Source organism: Callithrix jacchus, chromosome 11 (assembly GCF_049354715.1).
Source record: "Callithrix jacchus isolate 240 chromosome 11, calJac240_pri, whole genome shotgun sequence".
Lineage (NCBI taxonomy): Eukaryota > Metazoa > Chordata > Mammalia > Primates > Cebidae > Callithrix > Callithrix jacchus.
The window spans coordinates 14183842-14208031 of NC_133512.1; the positions used below are offsets into that span (position 1 = coordinate 14183842).

At 38.8% G+C, this 24190-nt stretch overlaps 1 long non-coding RNA gene across 1 annotated transcript in view; it reads left to right on the forward strand.

Annotated features, from left to right (window-relative positions):
• Window positions 1-919: 919 nt before the first annotated feature.
• Window positions 920-24190, forward strand: part of LOC108592816 (uncharacterized) — a 67040-nt gene continuing 43769 nt past the window's right edge. Inside the window, exon 1 of the long non-coding RNA XR_004727842.3 lies at window positions 920-1093. This is a non-coding gene — a long non-coding RNA (uncharacterized LOC108592816). The remainder of the gene's footprint in view (window positions 1094-24190) is intronic.

Here is a 24190-nt window from a genome sequence, read left to right on the forward strand (position 1 = left end):
GATGCCAACTAAATATAGGCTAGACTGGCCACTGTATTCCTTCTCTATATTTTGCCCTCTTTTTGTAGCTTCTAAATTTCTGTTTCTCTATGGACTTTTGTTCCACATTCAGTTTTACTACAGCCTCTTCAGCTGTGTTTGTTAGCTTTCTTTTGTGTTCTTAATTTCATTCTTAGTATTTTCAGTTCCAGAATTTTTGCTTGGTTCTTTCCCAAATCTGAAATGTCACTTTGTTCTGGTTTCTAATTTCCATGTTAAAAGCTTGGCTTGTATTCTTTTGTAAATAGTAAGTTGACTTGTTTTATGATCAGAATTTTTTCATGTTAATATCTAAGTGAATGCAACCCGTATCTGTCCTCTGCTAACCTACCCATGGGCTCCCACTCATATTTCTTGCCTTCATGCATGACAATTTGCCTTTTGCTCTTTTCTAGATATTGGAATCTGGAATCTAGATATAGATGTTATAGAAATACTGACATCTGGGCTTACACTTTCATCCTCCTCTAAATATGTCTTTTGGTTGGTTCGCTTCTGCTAGGAGTCTGGGCAAACTTCTATTTTGATTTCATTTCAATACTTCACCAAATTTTGCAAAGGTGAATTGCAGGCAGTATATTGACTTGTTCATGACTGATTTTTTTTTTTCTTAAGAGAAGATACAGACTTTTAACACCCCTGGAATTGAGGAGGCTTTATCAGACAGACTAGAACTCACTTGTGGGAGCACCAGAATGAAACTTCTACCATAACTCTGTTATGCAGGTCTTTCTTAATGATTAGAAAAAGCTCTCAGGGCTGATATGGCTTTGAACACTGAGCTGGATTCTACAACAGACCCCACACACAGTTGAGGTTGTGTTTTCAGTAGGAGGTGTGATCTGAGCTCTCTATTTTCTACTTCTACAAGAATAATGATGAAAGTATAAAGGAGCCTTTGTACAGAATGATGACAGTATAAAGGATTGTCAGATTCTCCCTAACTTTACAGGTATTCTGCAAGTTATTCTGAAATAACAGGTAACAGGTCACACAACTATATGACCTCCTATAGGTACGCACTGCAAGCTGTTCTACTAAGCCACGCGAAAAGGTAAGGTGTATTGAAGTAGAGCATCTGAGTTTAGCTGTGTTGTTTTATTTGGTTATAACCAGCCTGGATATGAAAAGGAAGGTGCCAATAAGACAAAGAACCATTTTAAAAGAAATCTGTAATACAGCAATATTCAGATTATCTATTTCATCTTGATTTAGTTTTTGTTGTTTGTGGGTTTTAAGGAACTGTTCATTCTTTTCTAAGTTTCCAAGCTCATGAGCATATATTTTTTTCATAGTCATCTCTTATTATCATCTTTTTACTAGCTACATGGTTTTTGGTGATAGCTCCAATTTTATTTATTGTTGACTTTTTTTCTTTTTATATTATTACATATTAATAATCAGGTTCAATGATACTTTTCCAGGAAGCAGCTTTTTATTTTGTTGTTTTTCTCTATTGTTTTCCTATCTTTGTTTATTGATTTCTGACCTTTTCCGTATTTTCTCTCCTGTTTGCTTATTTGCTTTTTGGTCTTTATTTTTTAGATGCTTATGGTAGGAACTTGCATTATGGGTTTAAGGTCTTTTCTCATTTCAAATGTAAGAATTTGGTGCTATAAATTTTCCTCTCGGAGTTGCTTCAGCAGTATTCTACATATTTTAACATACTGTGTTTTGATTTTCAGTCACTTCCATTTTTTAAAATTTTCTGTAAAAATTTTCTGTCTCAGAGTAACTAATGAGATTATTAAAGAATCTGTTCTTCTTTTAGGAAAAAAAATGCTTATGGAAGGGAAGCTAAGAGTGTTTCTGAGTAAGGGAAGCCACAAGTTAACTCTCCCATACACTTATTCCATCCTCATTTCAGAAAGAGTAGCGTAGCATGAGGAAGCTGCTCCTCAAAAGACTGACTTCTTGTTCAGACTCTCTATGGTAACGTTGCTTTGAAAAAGACTATGAGTTTTCTTGTTGTCAAGGGATGGAGGAGAAATATACATTATCAACGTACCAGTGTGTTGATTGATTTGTGACCTTCATCTCGGAGGGAATTCCTAAGAATATGGGTTCATTTCCAGCCTACTTTGCTAGATTTAGGAGGTGGGCATCGTGCATCAGTATTGAGCCACCATATCAACATTTGTTGTTGTTAAAACAGAATTAAGTTTTTGAGCACAATATCTAACCCTTGCACCTACCCCACCACCACTGTCATTAGCAGAACATAGAAGAACAAGTAACTGGTTTTGATACACCTTTTGGCTTTAATGTCCATGGTCAGATCTCTGTGGTTGATGTAACAAATATGCATTTTCTTGAACCAGTTTATCGGGCCTGGACAAATACTCTCCAAAGTATGAACCAGGTTGTCCTTTCACATCTACCAATATTTTAGTCCATGGTCATGGTGCAGGATCCCTGACTCTTTAGCATATTATGCCCGGTTCTGTAAGAACTTGATGGGAAAACACACATATTGAAGACACAGCAATAACAGGGAGTTCTTTACTGTACGGTGAAAAATATGGGATGGGTCTTATTGACTGAAATAAGAATCTTGTCAATGGCTAAGCATCTGGTCTGTTGGAGTTGGGAACCAGTTGTGCATCAGAGGAAGGTAAGGTCTGGAATCAGGAGATAGGAGGTAACACATGAGCTAGACTCAGTTTTCCCGTGAAGGATTTCATGTGACTCTGTTCTCATCAATCAACCTAGAATTTTGCTAATGATTTCTGGCATAACATTATTACATTCATTAAAGTGGGTTCTAGAATTTCAACATTACTTCTTTCTGTTAGGATAGGCTTTTAATTTGAACATTACTCTCTGTAAATCCAGTGCAGTGTGTGTGTGTGTGTGTGTGTGTGTGTGTGTGTGTGTGTAAAGGGCCTTCTCTAGATCACTTAGGTTGCCATCTTTAGTGGCAATAGTGTGCATAGTAAAAAATCCAAACAGAAATTGGCTGAAATGATTTTACATTATATCAGTAAAGAAAGCTCAAGGGGATTTTGTTTAGTGATTAAGGAACCAGGTCTGCCTGTGGTTCTGTGGCCTCTTCTCTGTGCTGACTTCATCTTCTGGGGAAAGATGGCTCCAACACTTGGAGGATCCAGACAGATACTTCCATGCCCATACACATACAAACTCATTATTCCAAAAACACAATATAAACTAAAAGTTCCAGGAGACAAAACAACTTTCAGACAAATGATATGGATTATATTATTTGTGTGTTTGGCTTGTGTGTCTGTGTCTGCATGTGTGCGTGTGTGTGTGTGTGTGTGTGTGTGTGTGTGTAAAATGAAAGTAAAGTATGAATTTAGAATGAAAATTAAAGAGAAATCTAAGCAAGACATTTAGGTCAATGTTAGCAAACAGTAACTACAAGTAAAATGGATGTAACTATCTCCTTAAATGTTGAAAGAAGTATTATGATCTGATCAGCATATGTATTTTAGTTTGTCTCCTCATATTCAAATTCTATTTCTTATAAATTCCTCTCACAGTTTACGCGTCACTGGTGTGAAGCAATGGATATTGATATTCTGCATTGAGATATTTTTAGACATGTGGACTTAGTGATTTTCTTTTTTTGTTTTGTAGTTATTTTGTTTTTTAAAAAAGTATGTATTTTCTTATATTTACAAAATAAGAATGCCTCCTCGTCTTCCCCTTTTCTTCTCTCTATCTTTCTATCAGTTACCTGTGCACACATACTTATCATATATTTGGTTGTTATTTTGGCACGTCTGGCCCAATAAAATCTGTCATTGCAGTAAGTGTGCTTATTTTTTTTTTTTTTTTTTTTTGAGACAGAGTCTCGCTCTAACGCCAGGCTGGAGTGCAATGGTGCGATCCTGGCTCACTGCAACTTCTGTTTTCCCGTTTCAAGCAATTCTCCTGCCTCAGCCTCCTGAGTAGCTGGGACTACAGGCACACACCACCACTCCCGGCTAATTTTTTATATTTTTAGTAGAGACAGGGTTTCACCATGTTGGCCAGGATGGTCTCGATCTCTTGACCTCATGATCCACTTGCCTCAGACTCCCAGAGTGTGGGATTACAGGCGTGAGCCACCGCACCCGGCCAGTAAGTGTTCTTTTCCTCCGATGAAATGAGATGCCAGCACAGTAAAACCATTGTTGGGGAAAAATAATGAGGTTCCTCAAAATAACTGCAGTGGAAGGACATGAATGTCAACTTGAAAATAAATAACTACATGTTTAAAATGTGCCAGGGACTATGCTATGTGCTTAGTAAGTTTTTATTGACACTTGCAACAGTCTTCTAAGCCAGTTACTATTAATATACTAATTTACAGACAAGGAAAGTGAAGCCCAGAGAGGTTAATTAACATGCTCATGGTCACAGAACTGATAATAGGGTTGAGATAGGAATGCAGGCCGTCTAATTATATCCTAGAAGATCTTCTACTCATCGTCCATGGATTTCCTCTTCAATGAGCAGGTCAGAGCTAGATGTTAGTTTGCACGTACTGGTGCTGCTGTCATGAAGAGGCAGCTGCACCAAGCCAGGTGCCATAGGCCCATTGCATGAGGCTTACATTTTTATGGATGCTCTTTGCTTCAGTCTTTGCTGTCATGTTGTTCTCATCAAATGCTGCCTGGACACTGTCAAAGAAACATATATTATCTTAACAACAAATAATTGTGGTTTACGTTATAAAGGTGAGGAAATTGAGGTTCAAAGAGGTCAAGTAACTTGACCAATATTGAGAAGTCCTCCCTTTTGAAATGTTTGTGGATTTACATACACAACATACTCAATCATATGCAAAATATCCTCTTTTGATACTTTTTAGAATTGTGGCTGGGTGATGGGTGATAGGTTTTTTGAACAAAAATATCCAATATATTATCTTTTTTTTTCTTTTGATCAGATTTTAAATCTCTTGAGAATTTGGATTTTCTCATAGAGCTGCTCTGGAAATCTAAGTGTAATTGTAACAATAACAACTAAAGAAAAAAAAAAGCCCTAAAACCCCATCCAATATTTCCCTTAGTACCTTTAGTCAGAAGCTAAAAAACACTTTGAAGTCTGTGGGACACCAGCAATTCTGTTTGTTTGGCAACTCACTGCAGTGAGTTAATGATTTCTTTGGCATTTTCTGCCACTTTCAACAGCAGTTACTTTTAAATCCCTTATAAAGGTCTGGAGAAGCCTTGGGACATTGTCATTTGAGATGATAATAAAGTCATTTTAGGAGAAAAACTGGGTCATGTTTTGAAAGGTTCTGAAGATGGAGCCCAGATGCTCAACCGGGACCTAAACTCCAAGCAGGGCTGCAAATGTGGAGGGAATAACCATCCCCAAAATGTCATGCTTCCCAGCACAAGTGAGTGCCAAGAATTTAAAAGATAAAGGAAATTGAGAGGAACATGAATGAGGCAGCCAAGCTCTCTATAAGACAGGAGCCTGGAACTTGGCTGCAGAGAAGAAAGGTAGCAACATTTTTCATTATGTGACTCTTAGGGGCAAAATTCAATTTCAATATTATCTTATTTGTATCAAATAGTAGCCTTCAGGTTTGTGTTGTTATGAATGTTTATGTATTCAATAGCAAAATTCAAAGATTATTTATTGTGACTTGACCTCATATTTAAAGCAGCAGATTAGCATTTTTGTCCAAAGTCAGGCAAGGCAAAGAGTGAAGTGAATGTTAGAATTTGAAAGCCTATGCATTTAGAAAGGACATAACCAAGTGGAGAACAACAACTTTTTGATAAATGGGATGAAAATAGGAAGCCCTCTATTTAGCTTCTTTTGATCAGTTGCTTTTCAGTGGAACTATTCTAGCTCTATTAACTGAATAGAGTTCATCCAGCTGTCAAGGCTGGAAATCTGTCTCCTCCCTTTAATCCTCAATAACTTGATTTTCCCTTCTAGCATGAACCACTACCGGGATCCTTCCCTCTAAATCCCACATGAATGAGATCTCATTCATCCCATCTCTGAAATCTCTCTCTCACACCCCTCAGCTTTCACAGCGATCCTTCCCTCTATATCCCGCATGAATGAGGTCTCCTTCATCCCATCTCTGAAATCTCTCTCACACACCCCTCAGCTTTCACAGCGATCCTTCCCTCTAAATCCCACAGGAATGAGGTCTCCTTCATACCATCTCTGAAATCTCTCTCTCACACACCCCTCAGCTTTCACAGCGATCCTTCCCTCTAAATCCCACATGAATGAGATCTCCTTCATCCCATCTCTGAAATCTCTCTCACACACACCCCAGCTTACATAGCTCATTTTTCACCTGCACTATTGGAATAGTGGTCCCCCAGTGGGTTCCCCGCCTCTGGTATCTACCTATTCCTCTCCAGTTTCTAGACAAGAGTATGACCAGATTGCTCATGCCCACTTCTCTTCCAGGGCTTCTCATTACCTTTAGATCAGGTCAAATTTCTCTATCTTTTTAAGCAAAGCAGGTCATCATATGGCTGCAACCTGCCTGCCCTGTGTCATCTCTTGTCTTTCTTGATTCTGATTTCGATTTAAGGGGGCCCAACCACAGAACCACACTTCACTCCACAATCACACATCATTCTTACCCACTTATCTTTCTTGTATATTTTGCTGTTAAAATTCTATGGATGCTTCAAAGCCACAAATACTACTTCATCTATGCAGCCTTCTGGTTTACACCCCTTCAAAAATGATGTTTTCTTACTTTCCACTTTCAAAAGACCGTTAATGTCAATATGGCACTTACCACATTTGGTGTGACAGTATATTAACAGAAAAGTCCTAATTTATCTATCTTCATGTATTTTCCACGTTCAGCCAAGGGGAAGAAATAACTGTGTGTTTGGATTGATATAAACAGCATGGACCTAGCTCAATACATCTATCCCATTTCTACCATATGGTCTAGGAAGAGAAGTCCACAAGTCCATTCATTTTTCCAGGCATGGTCTATCTACTGCTGATAAACAAATTAGTCTGTTGCTTATTTTCTGCCCCTTTATCCTTTCTAACCTCTTCCTGACAGAAGTGGGCAGTGTAGCACTTGCTGGTTTTATAGGGAGATAAGTCTTATAGGGAGATACAGAGAGGTTGAAGGACTTTAGAAGACATTATTCCAGAGTTGCATTAATGCCCTAACCTGCCTTCCAATCAATACCAATGTGAAAATGTATTAACTCTTCAACTTTTCCATATTTCCTGCCATAAAATTTTGGCAAAAATTAGATAGCAACAAATGGCTTACTAATTCTAATTCTATTTTATTTCCTTAGAGATAATGTCTAGATGTGACTAGCGATGCACAAACCACACACACACACACCACACACACACACACACCACACACACCACACACACACACACACACACACAGAAGCTGAGAGATAGAGACAGAGGGAGAGAAACTGAGAGACAGATGGGGGTCGGGAGAGAGAGAGAGAGTCTATAATGAGCTCTGAATTTACTGACCCACACAGCCATATGGAACCAGGGAGAGGAGAACGTTTCTTCCAAATGAAGAAGTGAAAGTTTTTTTTTTTTAATTACTGCATTGAGTTTGTTAATTCCTCTAACTAATGACCTTTTCTTAGCAGCCAAACCTCTCTTGGGAGTGAAGGGAGCTCGGCGAAGGGAGACAGCAAAGAGCCTAACACAGAGAAGCACTCTGGGTCCTCTGGGTGAACTTCCATTTTCTAAATCAAAAGGATACATAACCCATCCTCATCACAGACTATCTTTTGTTCAAGAAAGAATAAACAACTTCCAAACAGGAAAAAAACCTGAGTTTATTGCTTACTTAATTAAGGAAGTGCTGTGCGTCTTCAGGACAGTCTCACTGAGCAGAGCTGCATGTTAGTCTAAAACTGTATCAGGTTAATGTTGGTTGGGGTTGTCTTGGTTACAGTGATAGCAGTGGGCTGGAAACAGCCTTAGAAACAGATTACTAGGCACAACTGTGATGAACTGGCAGGGTTGAGAAGTATGTTCACTGGAGGGAAGCTGCCACTCACTCTCTTGAAGCACAGTGTCACTAACTGGCTGACTTTCTGTGGTGTTTTCAGTCATTAATTGATTGGATTAAGGTGTGTTGTCATTGATGAATCAGGCAGGATTAAAACCAGTTCTGGCATTTACTTGTTACCATGGCTATAAAACAGTTGTCTTTTCCCATGGATGAGGGACTTTCAAATTTCCACTATCATTATGTACATTTTGTGATACTTTACATTTTAAAATCACAATTTACTTCTTTTTTCAGAAGACGGAGTGGACATTACATTTTAAAATCACAATTTACTTCTTTTTTTCAGAAGACGGAGTGGCCATTCTTCTTGTTAACTGTAACTGTCATTACCTATAAAACAAACATATGTAAACTCTGAAAGCTGGAGAGGAAAAGGCATATAGGTCAGGAACACAGGGACCTAGAAACAATGGGGTGGTGGGTTCCCTGTGTTTTCATTTTGCTTCGTGTATCTAAGACTTGGAGATGAAGAAGGCTGCGACTCAGACATGTTAACTGGTACAGACTGAATATCTCCCTCCACCCAAGCCCTACTCTGCTTAGCCAAAGAACCAGGAAAGGGGCAGCATAACAAAAATAATACTTTTAAACAAAACATAATCTACTCAAACCAAATGCCACAGAAAAAAACAGTGGCCTCTCCCCCACCCAGGTTGGGAAAGGCCAAGTAAGGAGCTTACAGTTTCACAGTCTCCAGGCAGTATTTGCCTTTGCTTGTTAAAATGATTTTGTTATTCACTATTGGTTATTCCATATCTAATTTTTCCTCATTTCTCATTTGATGGGGTAACATTTCTTCATAGACAGATATAAATACATACATACACACAAGTACATATATATGCATATATACACACTCATACACACACATGTATAATAATGAAAGTTAATACGTCTACCACTTTTGCCTTCTAAAATCTTTGCACATTGCTCTATTTTTCAGTGTTTCTGGAAATACCTTAAGGCTAGGCAGATGTTTATTTGGGTCAAAATTGGTATTTTCTCCTACCTGAAATATTTTCTTATTTCTCTAGTTTAAATGTTTTGTAAGAATGTGGTCAGGTTTTGCTCATTTTCATGGAATTTGCCTATAATATGGCAATCTTCACTTATTTTTTTCTGGCTGTTATCCCTGAAGTCTGGGTAGAGGTTTTAGGTATTTCACCCAGATCTGTTCATTGGATCCCACAGTTTGAATTCCGCCTTTTTAATACCTCCAATGTGGGCTTTAAATGCTATCTTGAAATAGAGAAGAGATATATATGCCTTAGGTATATGTGTCTGTACTTGCTGTACTACCTCATTTATTGATGACCACCAAATTTTAATGAGCATTATTATCTGGAACTGCAAGTCCTGCAAGTTTGTTCTACTTCAACACTTCCTCGAATGTATTTTGCCTTTACATTTCCACATACATTTTTAGAATCAGCATGCTAATTTATACTAACAACTCTGCGGTGATTTTTGTTTGAAACTGTACACAGACCTTCTGCATTTAATTGATTTACTGCTATACTTGTGTTTTATCTTTCATCTTTGAGTATACTTTTTCTATCATCCTGGATATTACAAAATGTAAACTATGAACCAAATTATTACTTTTACTATTTTTTAATACTCTCACGACTTTGGAATTATGTATATATTACCTATTGTCAACTCTGGCTTTATGTTAGCCACCAAGTTGTAGTTATTATCATTTTAAACCTATAAAATGCTACTTCTAACGCCTGTGTAATAAGTTTTATTTTGTATTTTCTCACATATTAACCTTTCCCACTGTTCTGAGAAGTCAGCTGTGCATATTTTACTTGTAAATTTATAAACAATGCACCCTTTTGTTCTCTGGCTGCTTTATCATTCTTTTCCTTGCCTTGATTTGCAATAGTTGGATTTTGTGTATCTGGGTTCTGGGTGTGTGTGTGTGTGTGTGTGTGTGTGTGTTTCTTTATCTTTTCTTTGTTTAAAAACCCTGCTTAAGCTAGCTGAGCTTCTCAAATGTATAGTTTGACATTATTAATAAGTTTCAGGGAAATTCTTTTTTTTTTTTTTTTTTGAAATTCTTAGTCATTGTAAAAAACATTACTTTTAACTAATTTTCCCCGTATTACTCTGGGACCAGAATATTATGCCTTTTGATGATGTACTACATATCACCTCTAATATGTTTTGCGATGCTTTAAAATTATTTTTCCTCCCTCTGTACTTCTATTTGTGTATTTTCTATGAATCTAATATCTATATCAATTCTGCTTTTTTCTGCAGTCTTTTATTCAACATGTACAGAGTTCTTTTTTTTTTGGACGGAGTTTCACTCTTGTTACCCAGGCTGGAGTGCAATGGCGCCATCTCGGCTCACTGCAACCTCTGCCTCCTGGGTTCAATTTCAGATGTTACTCTTCAGTTAAATATGAATTTCACCCTACTTCATATAATTAAAATTTCTATAAAATTTTCATAGCTTTTCACCTATTTTGTGCTTCTTTTCCTATTTTCTTAAAAATAGTCATAGCAGTTATTTTAAAGTCTACTGCTACCTGCAATTATAATCACCGGTAGGTCTGCCTTAATTTTTCCTTTGGTTTTCAGATAGTCTATTTTCATGGCTAGTAATTTTTGGTAGAATGTCAGCCACAGTTAAAAAAATAAATAAATAAAAGCTAGTTAGCCTTCAGCTTTGCCCAGACTGGCCAGTGGTCCCAAAGAGAAAGTGGTGGCAGATTTTCCAATCGCTTTGCTTCCTCACTCCCTCCAGGCTTGCAGTTCTCACCTGCGTGTCCAGTATCTCTTCTCTTGGGTCCTTGTCTTGTGAGCATCCAAACACTGGGAGGTGGCAGGATATTCCCTCTGCTTTTCAGATTTTGTGGTTTAGCAATTTGGCCATCAGCCTGCACAGCTTCAGAGTTTAGCAAATACCTGAAGGGAGAAACTGCCTTGTGTTTGAGCCCCCGCCGCTTGTCTAACCTCTGTCCTGAGTAGCTGCCCTTTGCTCCACTGAAGCCCGGTCTTGCAGCTCTGGCTCCTCAAAACTGGCAGATGCTACTAGGGTTTCCAGGGATCTTGGGACTCTCCTGGAACGATGCCTCCCATCGGGAATTTTTTCTTCTTTTAGTTTTTGTTGCTACATCTCTATTGATAACTATATGTGGGCAGGTCATATATTTGGGAATTTGTCCAGCTTTCAGGTTGTTCTCACTGAGAAGTTGAGCTGTGTGGATCCTCCATCCCACTCAGAAGCAGAAAACTTCAGTGTGTTTTGTAATTCTATTATTAGACTTTTCACTTACTGCCACCCTTCCTTATACATATATATCCTTCCACTTCAGGGAAATATCATTAGAGGAGCAAATCTTTCATCTTTTTGTTTCAACAAATGTAGGCTGTATAAGAAAATGATAATTTTCTCAAACTTATATGAACATGACAGTATTACATAAAACCACTTAAGGGAAATAATAGAAAAAAAGCTAAAGTTGAAAGATATGTATTTATATTAAGAATAATTTTTAAAACTACTACACTTGGTCTTTTGGGCAAATCTTTCTATTGTTCGTCAATATTTGCTCTGCTCTTTGTGGACACACGGAAAAACTGCATTTCCTCAGCTCCTGTGTGAAGGTAATTATGGTCATGAGATATTCTTTGACAATAAAGTGTGAGCAACTGGACCCTGTGTCTTTTTCGCTTTAAAGCATTTAATTGCTGGTGTCGGGTTCCTCACTTCTCTCTTTCTTTGTATGTCATGATTTACACACATCATATTGAGGAGAAATGATGCTGAGACTCTTAGGAAAGAAAGCTCTACTTTTTGATGGGGTTGCTTGTTTTTTTCTTGTAAATGTGTTTAAATTCTTTGTAGATTCTGGATATTAACCGTTTGTCAAATGGATAGATTGCAAACATTTTCTCCCATTCTGTAGGTTGCCTGTTCACTCTGATGATAGTTTCTTTTGCTGAGCAGAAGCTCTTTAGTTTAATTAGATCCCATTTGTCAATTTTAGCATTTGTTACCATTGCTTTTTGTGTTTTTGTCATGAAGTCTTTGCCAATGCCTATGTCCTGAATGGTATTGCCTAGGTTTGCTTCCAGAGTTTTTATGGTTTTAGGTCATATATTTAAGTCTTTAATCCATCGTAACTTAATTTTTGTATAAGTTGTAAGGAAGGGGTCCAGTTTCAGTTTTCTGCATATGGCTAGCCAGTTTCCCCAACACCATTTATTAAATAGGGAATCATTTCCCCATTGCTTGTTTTTGTCAGGTTTGTCAAAGATTATACCATCTCATGCCAGTTAGAATGTCGATCATTAAAAAGTTAGGAGACAACAGATGTTGGAGAGGATGTGGAGAAATAGGAATGCTTTTATATTGCTGGTTGGAGTGTAAATTTGTTCAATCATTGTGGAAGACAGTGTGGTGATTTCTCAGGGATCTAGAACCAGAAATATCATTTGACATAGCAATCCCATTGCCAGGCATATGCCTGAAGGATTATAAATAATTCTACTATAAAGACACATGCACATGTATGTTTATTGCAGCACTATTCACAATAGCAAAGATTTGGAACCAACCCAAATGCCCATCAATGATAGATTGGGTAAAGAAAATGTGGCACATATACACCATGGAATACCATGCAGCCATAAAAAGGATGAGCTTATGTCTTTTGCAGGGACGTGGATGAAGCTGGAAATGATTATTCTCAGCAAACTGACACAGGAACAAAAAACCAAACACTGCATGTTCTCACTTAAAAGTGAGAGTTGAACAATGAGGACACATGGACACAGGGAGGGGAACATCACACACTGGAGCCTGTTGGGGAGTTGGGGCTAGGGGAGGGATAGTATTAGGAGACATACCTAATGTTGATGATGGGTTGATGCATGCAGCAAACCACCATGGCACGTGTATACCTATGTAACAAACTTGCACGTTCTAGTATCCCAGAACCTAAATTACAATTTTTTTTAAAAAGGACATTCCACTAGCATGTCCTCTGGCCACACAAAAGGGTTTGTCTGAGCCAGAAATAAAACTTTTATTGTGTTAAGCTGATATGATTTTAGGGGTATCCATCAACTTAACAAAATCTCCTCTATGTCTATCTTGGCAGATATAATGTAACAGCATACCAAAAAAAGCCATTATTAAAGAGAGGATCAGGATTACTTAAAAACCTTTCTAAATCTGGCCTACATTCTTCTAAGCAAGATGAAACCATGGTATTGATAAAATAGACATACAGGTGACACTGTATTGAAATTACAGTACATTTATGAGTTTGATGCTAGATTAGAGTTGGAGATATCTAACTATCTATCCACACACAGGGTGGTTTTTATAGAAATATACGTATGTGGATATTCATGGGTTATTATACAGATATATATATATTTCTCTGTCTGCTGAGGATCCTAGAAGCACTAATAATTCAGAAGCAATTAAAATAGCTTGTACCCAGATCTTTTTAGGTTCCATTTACCTATACTAAAAAACAGGGTTTCCTGAATAACTTAGTCTGGGTTTGAGGTATAGAAAATGCAAGAAGAGCCTGAAGCATCTTACAGGGATAGCAAAGAAGTGAAAGAGAAAGAAAGGAAGAAAGGAAGAAAGGAAGAAAGAGAGAGAGAGAGAGAAAGAAAAATAGGAAGGAAGGGAGAGAGGGAAGGAAGAAAGACAGGAAAGAAGAAAGGAAGGAAAGAGGGAAGGAAGGAAGAAAAAAAGGAGGAAGAGAAAAGATAATAGAAAGGGAAGGAAGAAGAAAGAAACAAGGGAGAATGAGAACATGTCAAAAAAAACACAAAAACCAAAAACCTCACATAAATATCCTGAAGGAGTTCCCAATGGCAGAAGTTGAAAATATTTTAATAAGTACAAGAGAAATTATGAATGTATTGGATTATAACTGAAAAAATTAAATATTCATAAATTTCTGCTAATAAAAATAACTGATTAAATACATAAATAAGGGAAAGTGGGCAAATCGTCCTTACAGGAGAATTCCCGAGAATAAATGTAGAGGTGAGGGAAATAACAAAATTGCCATTAGCAAACCATAGTAACATTTTCTGCAGGCACAATCCACCAAACAATGTTAACATTCCTGGGTGACATTTTAAGGAGGAGAAGAATATTTGCACAGCTTCAAAATGTCTCCCCAGAAGCATGTATTAATCACTGTGGTAGTTTTACCATATTGCCACAAATATATGCACAAGTCCCGTCCACAACTGGCTTATGGCATCCTTAGTGCAGCGCAAGAAGATTCATGAGAAATGTTTAGAGAAGAAAGTTTAGATTGTAAGAAATGCTCAGAGCTGGGAGTTTTAGAAGATCCTTGTCCTCGGTTTAGAAAATCTGAAGAGACCTGGTCTGGGCCTGCTGGTAGAAAAGCAAAGCAGATTTATTGAAGAAGTGGAGCCTTCCAGGGTGACTTTGGCATTAGGGTGGGTGTATGGTAGTTTGAAGAGAGAAGCACTTTCTGAAGCCATGACATGAGCAAAAAGACATGAAAGGGATCATGCTGAAGCCATGAAGCAGGCCAGTTTGATTGGAACAAAAATATACAAAAAGAAGTAAATAGAGAGTAAGTTTGGAAAGGTATATAGAGAGTCTAAAGGGCTGTAAGAAGCTTCTCTTATTAGGTGTGCCATAGGGAGCCATTAGAGCTTCTAGAGAAGAGAAGTGCTAATTTCTGAGCTCAGAAACATTCCTCCAATGTGAGCTATTGTAGGGACTAGAATGGTTTTTTCTTACTCTGAGTGAGGTGGATGCATGGCGGGATGGGGAGCAGCTCTGCTTCGTGTTTGACTGGACCACTTTGGCTGTTGTTGAGAATGGAGAACAGCCAGGGAAAAGCAGGGCCACCAGGTAGAGGAAAATTATAGAAATGCAGGTGAAAGATGATAGTATGGTGTGGTCCAGTGTCTTCAGGGGAAGTGGTGACTAAATGTGTCTGAGTCATGCCATCTGGATCATCCGTGTGACCCGGAGTTGGGATTATTCTTTGATGACTTCAGGAGAAAGTCCAAATAGCTTAGCTCTTCAAGACCTGCTCTTAATTTCTTTTTTCCAGTCAAATCTGTCATCTCTTCCCAAAAACAAATCCTGAGGTTGAGCCATGCCAAAAGCCCAAGGTGGTCTTTGTACTCTGCCCAGGGATTTCTTTCTGGATGAAAACACCCTCTTCCCTTTACTAAGGAACTCTCACTCATCTTTCCATTGTCCTGACCTTTCCAAAGCCTTCTCTGACATAGCCTTGGCAGAGTCAGGTGCTGGCTCTGTCTGTGATCCTGAAGCATTATTGTTATAGTTCATATTGTGAGAACAGCACATGCCACAGTATAACCTGAGCATTTTCATCTGTATCCATATAGCGATGGCTGCACTAGACAGGAAGGGGCAGAGCAGTTTCACACTCCAGTTTTTCTAATTCTGTCTGATATTTGCATGACACTTGTCCTTGTTCAAAATAGTTGACCTTCTTGTTCCTGATTAGGGATTTATTCTTAGCCATGTCCTTGATTATGAAAGACTATGCATAGAATTCTCCATTCTGTCTTTTGGAAATATACATGGCCCAGGGAGCTAATTTTCTGTAAATTACTTTATTTGATTTACCATTTTTGTAGGCATTTTAGTAACATGCATCTGTTGAGGTCCTGAAGAGGATAAGCATTTGATTAAGGTTGCTTAGCAGGAGGTAGAGGCTGAATGGAACCTGTGCAGTCTTACTTCTGACCCACTGGGAGAAAGTGACCATCTCTGACCCTTCACTGTGGAGAACAGAAGAGATTTACACAGACAACACATTCTTCAAAGCATTGCTTCCTCTTTAGAAACCCAAAGTTGGAGGGCACCTGCAGAATCCCTGCTTTATCCCTTGACACTGTGCGAACACTCCATTTACAACTGCCTTCAAGCGTGCACATGGTGATAGAGTCAGGGAGTCCTTCCTAGAGCATGAGGGATTGTCTATCAAAAAGTCCCCATTGAATGGAGCCAGAATCTGTTTCTCACTATATTATTTCCCTTGATTAACCAGCATAAAAAGCCTAATTCCTCCTTCAGATGATAAGTCTTTTAAAATTGTAGGCAGTAAGTTTTGAAATTTAAAGGCAACTGGATCTTCACGTCTCTATTGTTTCAGCCACAACAGATCGCATGCTTTTTAAACCCTTTATCATTAAATTGGGACAAGTTTATTCCTCTCTGCTGGTTTTAATTAATGGCATCCCACTGAAATCCCACAATTTTCCATGAAGGACTAACAGGCCCCCACTGCCTTCACTAAGGACCCATTTCTTAGCTTCCTTTCTCAGCAGAATTGCCTCTGAGGCATCTCTGCTCGCTATTCCTGTCTCCTCCCCAATTTGCTGTTGAGCCACTACTCTCACGCTCTTGTCCCCACAACTCTGCAGAAGCTCTTCTTTATAGACTAAGGGAAGATCTCTGCATTGCTTCATTCAACCTTCCATTCTCAGTATTTCTCTTCTGGCTGCTCTTACTTTCCTTACCCCTTCCCTACAGAGGTGTCTCCTGTCCATGGACTCTACAACACTGGCCTCCCTCCTGCTCCTGGACAGTCCGGACTCCCTGGTGAGAGCTTTGCTCTGCCGTCCACAATGTGTATCCTTTTCACGAGATCCATCCCTGGTTAACTTCCTCAAATCTTAGCTTCACAGCAAGGGCTCCCCTGGCCACCCCTCCTGGCCCAGATATGGCTCAGAACAAATTACCCTTCTTTATTTTATCTGCACAGCATATACCTCTGACCTAGATAGTAAATAATATGATGAGTTGTATTTGTCGGTCATTGTTTGCCTCCCTGATCCGTACAATCTCAGCAAGTACAGGCAGGGATGGTTGTCCCTTGAGTCTCCACAGTTTCTCATATGGGGCAGGCTTTGAGCACATTCTAGATGAATGAGCGGCACCATGCATGGAGGAATGTGTGATGGAGGTCAGGAGCAGAGAGCTCAGAGGGCTGGAGAGGTGGATAGAAAGTGAGTGACATAAAACATGGAAGAGCTCTCAAAACTCTAACCAGTTCAAGGGAAAGAGCTCAATTTAGGAGAGTCACCATGTGAATTATTTGTTATGTCCCAATAAATGATCATAAAGATGGTATAAGTTTGGGTGAGGAGAAAAAAAGAATGCAAAAAAAAAAACCCACATGCACATGAAGAATATGTGGGTGTCACCAATAATTTTTTGTGGGCACATTTGAAGTTTTTAAAAGTATACTAAAAAACTCTCAATGCATAACTTGAGTACCTCACTGCTGGGTGGGCTAATCTTGCTTATTAAGTTTCCAAGTACAGGAATCACCTCAAAATATTCTTAGTTGACCCCTTTAGAAATAGTGTTCCACAGGTAAGTGATCTGGGTTTACAGAAATGAGATTGTGAGAGAGCCAGCATGTACTTCTGGTCCTTTATGCAGGTCAGAAATAGCCCAGGCTGGACAGGCATTTTGCTTTCAGAGGAGTCCACTAGGTTGGAAAAGAATGAATCTCCCCTTGGACTTTCAATCTGATGATCCACAGTAGAGCTGTCATCTCTCTTCCCGTCACTCTTCTCTAAGGGGCCAAGTCGGCACTAGATTAAAGTGCTTGCCCTTCTCCATGGCTCTGGCTTTTCAAATCTGTTTGGCAGAAAATACTTTCTCTGATGCTGAGGAATTGCGAAACAATTCTCACGTGTCATTCAATGGACTTGTGTAAAGGCAAACTTCAGGCCATACCAATATCATTTTACCAGTCAGTACCTAGTTCTTCACCTTGGTAACTATTCTATTCACACCTTAAGGTTTGGGCATCATGGATATTTCCTGGAAAAACAAGCAAATAAAATGTTGCAATGAATAGCTTTTGGACTGAGAGTCAACATATTTCAGAGCACCAGGTGTTCAATCTTTTAAATGAAAATATCAAAATCTAAATCCACTTAAATCAAATTCTAAGCAGAGAAAGAAAAATGTATTACTCCAATCATATATTGAATAGTTCTTTGGAAGTGATGCAATTGACATGAAGTTATTCTTTAAAATAGTAAACAAGAAAGAACCCATGATAACCATGTGAAATGATTACTTGGGCTTTTATAGTTTCTTTTTAGGACACTTTAAGAGATACTTTGTGCCTTGTCTATGTCTTAGGAAGAGGAAAAATTCTGTGGCATATAATATTGTAAGGACAAGTGTATTTTCCAGGCTCTTCCCACAGTGTTGAAGTTCCCTCTAAGGTCTCACTGTTATACTTTAAAGCTCCCATGTTTCTGGTCCTTAAAATTTAGGATCCCCCCAGGTCAGATGTTCTCTGCTGGCCACACATATGCCTCTGTACCTGTCATAATCCATCAAATACAGAATTGCTGTCTTTCAGGTTAAGGAGGTCACTCTTTTACAGTGTGCTCTTAAGTGTCACAGTGGCAAGTTTAAGCGCAATCTTAGTTCAATGGGTAATTAAAATACAAGATATTTTTATTCTCTGAACGTAATGGTTTAGCTGCATCAGACACAGCAGACTTGAGTCTCAGGGCATTTATTTTATAAGGAAATGTTTGAAAAGGGGCATTTTAATTATCCTGTAAATGTTTTTAACTCAGCAATAATGTTTACATAGCTAGTAATCATGGCTCCCAGGTATGGGGAGAGTTTTACTGTTGTTAAGTTTTGTGATACTCTTTAAAGTCAGCTATGATGGGTTTTATATCATTACTTCTGAGGGGACTCTGAAGACTATTGCTGGCAATTCTTTGCTCCCTTTTTATTGTTTATTCTATTATTATCTTATTTAGCTAAGGAAAATAATAGCTGCATAAAGAGAATCTCCACATTCAACACTTAGTTTTTCTTCTCATTCTAATCTTCAAGGGAGTAAATCATTGCATACAAGAAAAATAAGCTAAGCTTTCTATCTTGTAAGAGTCTATGGAACTAGCATATTTATCTCTTTCCCTCTTATTTGTATTAATAAAATGAGACAAAAAAATGCACTGTCCCTTTCTTTTCTGAATCAGAAAAATGGCAATTCCCTAAGGCGAACAGGCTATCATTTCAGAGGTAATAAATCTGAGTCTTAGGACAGATGAGCACACAGTGTACCAGCATCTCTGGAATTTGGGTCTTCATGGAATCTAGTCTGATGAAGTCCAAGGTTTTCTCCTCTGAACAATGGCAAATCAGCACATTATAGTTTTTTTTTTCTTTTTCAAACACACATTATTGTGAATTTGAATTAAGTGTATGACAATAGCAAACTTAGAACTATGGTATGCCTCTTCCCATCAGGAAAATCTGATCTCCTAGTTCCTGAATCCCATCTCAGACATCTCTGGAGGCCCGATCTGTCCAATGCATCCTTTCCTTTGTGCCATGACACTCAGGCTCTTTAGTAATGTGAGCTGTGAACTGTATGACCCAAGTGATTAGGGTCTTTTCCCTAAAATGTATCCTCCCTAGATGCCTAACTAAGTTGTTGAAAAGTCACAGTAAGACTTAATTGGCCACTAGGGGAATAGGCAAATTTCACTGGAGATAAAGTAGGCAGGGTTGTATCAATGCCATTTCAGGAAGACAAAGAAAAATACCTTTTGCTTTTTATCCTATTAAACTTAACTGCACTTAGACTGGTACCTGCCCTGGAGTCAGTCTGTCCAGTTTCACTTACTCACATTGCTGAGCTCAGATCACGGACATCTAGGTAGCTTCTGGGAAAGGGATTCGGGGAGAAGGTACGGAAGACTATGCATGCATGTGAGTTACAATTCCTTTGTGCCACAATCTCCATGTCTGAAGCAGCTGGAAGAGCTCATCACTTCCTTGTCACAGGAACACCTGCTCATTGGAGCAGTAAGTCATTGGGTTTGACTTATGCTCTTCATGTCTCTATCTCTCTTTTTTTTTAAAAAAACAGATTTATTGAAATATTCATGTCATACAATTCACTCACTTAATATGTACAGTACAATGGTTTTTAATATATTTACAGATATGTGCAACCATCACCTGTTAGATTTTGAATATTTTCATCACCTCAGAAAGAAACCTTGTACCCATTGGCTGTTATTTCCTATCTCCCGATCCTCCCACCCAGCCCTAAGCAAACACTAATCTGCTGTCTTTATAGATTTCCTGATCCTGGACATTCAGATGAATGAAACCGTGTAATATGTGGCCTTTTGTTGACTGGCGTCTTTCACTTAGCATGATATTTTCAAGTCTCATTCACGTTGTAGCATGTATCACTACTTCACTTCTCTTCATCCCTGAATCTTGTCTCTATCTCTAATGCTCATTTGACAATCTCTCCTGGTCTCTTGACTAGAAATATTTTTCCTATGGAAAAGATTCCCAGACTTTCTCTTCAGTTCAGCCCTCTCTTGAAATCCACTCATATGTCCAATCACTCATTTAACATCTCTGACTGGACATATAATCTGTGCTTTCCATTCAACATGTTCCCTTCAGAACCCGCCCCTGCTTGCAGCACTCACGGCCTACTCTCATTCAGGTTCTGGAAACCCTCTGTTTCCAGGAACATGGGTTAAGTTCTGGGAGGCAGCCACATTTCTACCTTGTTTTCCATATTCCACATCCGATCTTTCAGAAAATCGTTTTGGCTCCACCTTCAGGAGATATTCAGAAGCCAACCTCTTGTCGTCAGCCCTACCACCTACATACTGATCAGAGTTATCTTCTCAGGCCTGGATTAGCTCCTGGGCTAGTCTGCCTACCTTTATCTTCAGCTCACCACAGTCCAGACTCAACAAAGCATCTGGAGTGGGCATTGACACTTAAATCACATTGTGTTATCTCCGACTCAGAACCCTACAGTGGCTTCTTATTTCCCCCAGAATATAAACCAAAGTCCTTAAGGCAGCCTTCCAGGCCAAGCATTAACTTCACCTTCTGTGCCTTGCTTCACTCATCTGTGAGTTGGGTAGAATGACAGTACCTGCCTCCCGAGATCTTTTTTTTTTTTTTTTTTTTAATTTTTTATTGGATTATAGGTTTTGGGGTACATGAGCAGAGCATGCAAGACAGTTGCGTAGGTACACACATGGCAGTGTGCTTTGCTTTTCTTCTCCCCTTCACCCACATTTGGCATTTCTCCCCAGGCTATCCCTCCCCACCCCCCCCCCCCACTGGCCCTCCCCTTTTCCCCCCAATAGACCCCAGTGTTTAGTACTCCCCTTTCTGTGTCCATGTGTTCTCATTTTTCATCACCCACCTATGAGTGAGAATATGTGGTGTTTCATTTTCTGTTCTTGTGTCAGTTTGCTGAGGATGATGTTTTCCAGATTCATCCATGTCCCTACAAACGACACGAACTCATCATTTCTGATTGCTGCATAATATTCCATGGTGTATATGTGCCACATTTTTCCAATCCAGTCTATTATCAATGGGCATTTGGGTTGATTCCAGGTCTTTGCTATTGTAAACAGTGCTGCAATGAACATTCGTGTACATGTGATCTTGATGAAAGGTAAGTGAGTTAAGACTTGCAGGAAGCACAGAACGTGCCCATTATATGTTAGTCATATTCTGAGTAAGGGCTGGTTTGGGTTAAGAGGTGTCAACTCCTTCAAATTCAGGGTGAGATGCAATATTTATGCCTTTTGACACAGTAAATAAGACTCCACCAAGAAAGGCTTGACTTTTGGAGGTGGACTGGGCAACAGTCCTACAGTCCTATTTCTCCTAGGGAGAAATAAAACACTCTATTCTGCCTCTTTTCCTGGCTTTGAGAAGTTCGAGGTAATACTGATAATCTTCATCCAAGTAAAATTTTAGCTAAATATCCACTTAGGAAATGTGTTTTTAATGTTATGTCAATTTGATTTAGTGTGACACTGAATTATGTGACCTTCCAAAATCCAAAACCAAAGGAAAGCTGTAGAACAAATCATCTTTTCGAACTTACTGAAGATCATAACCACTTAAAGACTTCAAGGAAAACAAATATGAAGATAATGACTAGTAGCTTATTTCATTTTTAAATAATTATGCTATTAGTAAATAATCACAAAATTAGTCTTAAGCTATTCATTAGTCAAGCAGATTGAACCAATATTATTATTCTATATGTGATTATTATAAGACTTGATCATAAATATGGCACTGTAGAATTTCCCTGCATAGACACATTGATGTAAGCAGCTGTTTATCTTCTGTCTCTTAACAAGAGGAAATGAAAATAACATATTTAGTGCACTCTAAAAGCCAGGCACTCTGGTAAATAGAGTTCACACTTTGACCTTCCAAAATCAGACAGTGTGAAAAGATACATGTCCTAGAATCCTTTTTTGAGGTCCACAATTTTCACATTATCTCTTTCCACAAGATGGCTTTATCAACTATAACGAAGCTGGTTTCTATTGGTCAACTTAATACGAGACCGCCTGTCTACCTAACATGGTCAACAGAAGAATTGAGGTGTTTTTGTTTTTAATTCCCATTTTTTTTTCATTACTTGCTTAAATTTTTCATGTTATTTTTCATCCCTCTTTTAATAACTTTATTTAGATAAAGTCATTTTAGTCTTAATGTGAATAAATACTATCCTGGAGATTACTGAATTTTAAAACTCATTTCAATACTCATGCTACGCATCTGTGTTTGTCGTTAAAAAAGGACGAAATCATGACTAAGTTTTAGTCACTGCATTCAAGAAGCATCCAACATAAATCTTCCAAATGGATCCTTTCCTCCAAGTCTCCTTGCTCTGTCCCTGCATTGTCCAATACATTAGCCAGTGGCCGCATGTTGCTGCTGAGCACTTGACATGTGATTGGCATAACCAGTTATCTAAAGTTAGAGTAGTATTTAATTTCATTAAATCAAGAAAATATAGATACTGGATTCAGTTGTTAGAAAACTTTAAAGAATCTCTGGTTGAGCATGGTGGCTCACACCTATAATCCCAGTAGTTTGGGAGGCCAAGACAGTTAGATTGCTTGACCTCAGGAATTTGAGAGCAGCCTGGGCAACCTGGTGAAACCTGTCTCTACCCAAACCACAAAAAATTAGCTGAGGGGTGAGGTGGGGGCATGGTGGTGTGTGCCTGTGGTCACAGCTACTTGGGAGGCCGAGGTGGAAGGATCACTTGAGCCCAGGAGGTGGCAGTTGCAGTGAGCCAAAATCACATTACCACACTCTACCATGGGCAACAGAGCCAGACCTCATCTCAAAAAAGAAAAAGAGAGAGAGAGAGAGAGAGAGAGAGAGAGAGAGAGAGAGAGAGAGAGAGAGAGACCTTAAGAATCTCTGAAAAACTCCGGCATGTGAATGTACTCCTTAACTTTAAATTTGATGAAATCTAAATACAGATCCAGTAATTCTGATGCGAGTTTAGAATCTAAATCAAAATATGCTTTATGTTTAAAATGCATGCAAGGTTTCAAAGACCTAGTAAAAAAAGAGTAAGTATAAACTATCATTAATAAATTTGTAGAGTGATGACATTTTAAATGACAAAAGTTTGGATGTATTGTGTTAAATAAAATACATTATTACATTTATTCCACTTGTTTCTTGTGACTACTAAAGAATTTTAAAATTGCATTTGCAGATCACACAGTATTTCTGTTGGTTGTTTCAGCCAATCCATATTCCACCTCTCAATCTGTATTCCACCTGCCACCAGCAAGTGAAGTGCTCTCTGACTCTTCAGTTGCTCCTTCTTGACCGCTGCCTGTGGAATAGAGCCCAGTGTTCCCTGAGCACTGCAGCTGGAAGTTGACACATCACAACTCAAATCCTCCTAGTGGAAACACCCTCTCCCAACACCACCCCCAGTGGGGCACTCTACCTAGGGTGTTGCTTTTCTGTCCCCTTCTCTGCATCCAAGTCCTTTCTTATTACCCCCTTAAGGCAAAATAAAACAAAAACATAAATATCACCAAACTGTACATGTCATTTAAAAACTAGCTTGGCCAGGCATGGTGGCTCACTCCTGGCACTTTGGGAGGCCAAGGTGAGTGGATCAAGAGGTCAAGAAATCGAGACCATCCTGGCCAACATGGTGAAACTCCATCTCTACTAAAAATACAAAAATTAACTGGGCATTGTGGCACATGCCTGTAGTCCCAGCTACTCGGGAGGCAGAGGCAGGAGAATCGCTTGAA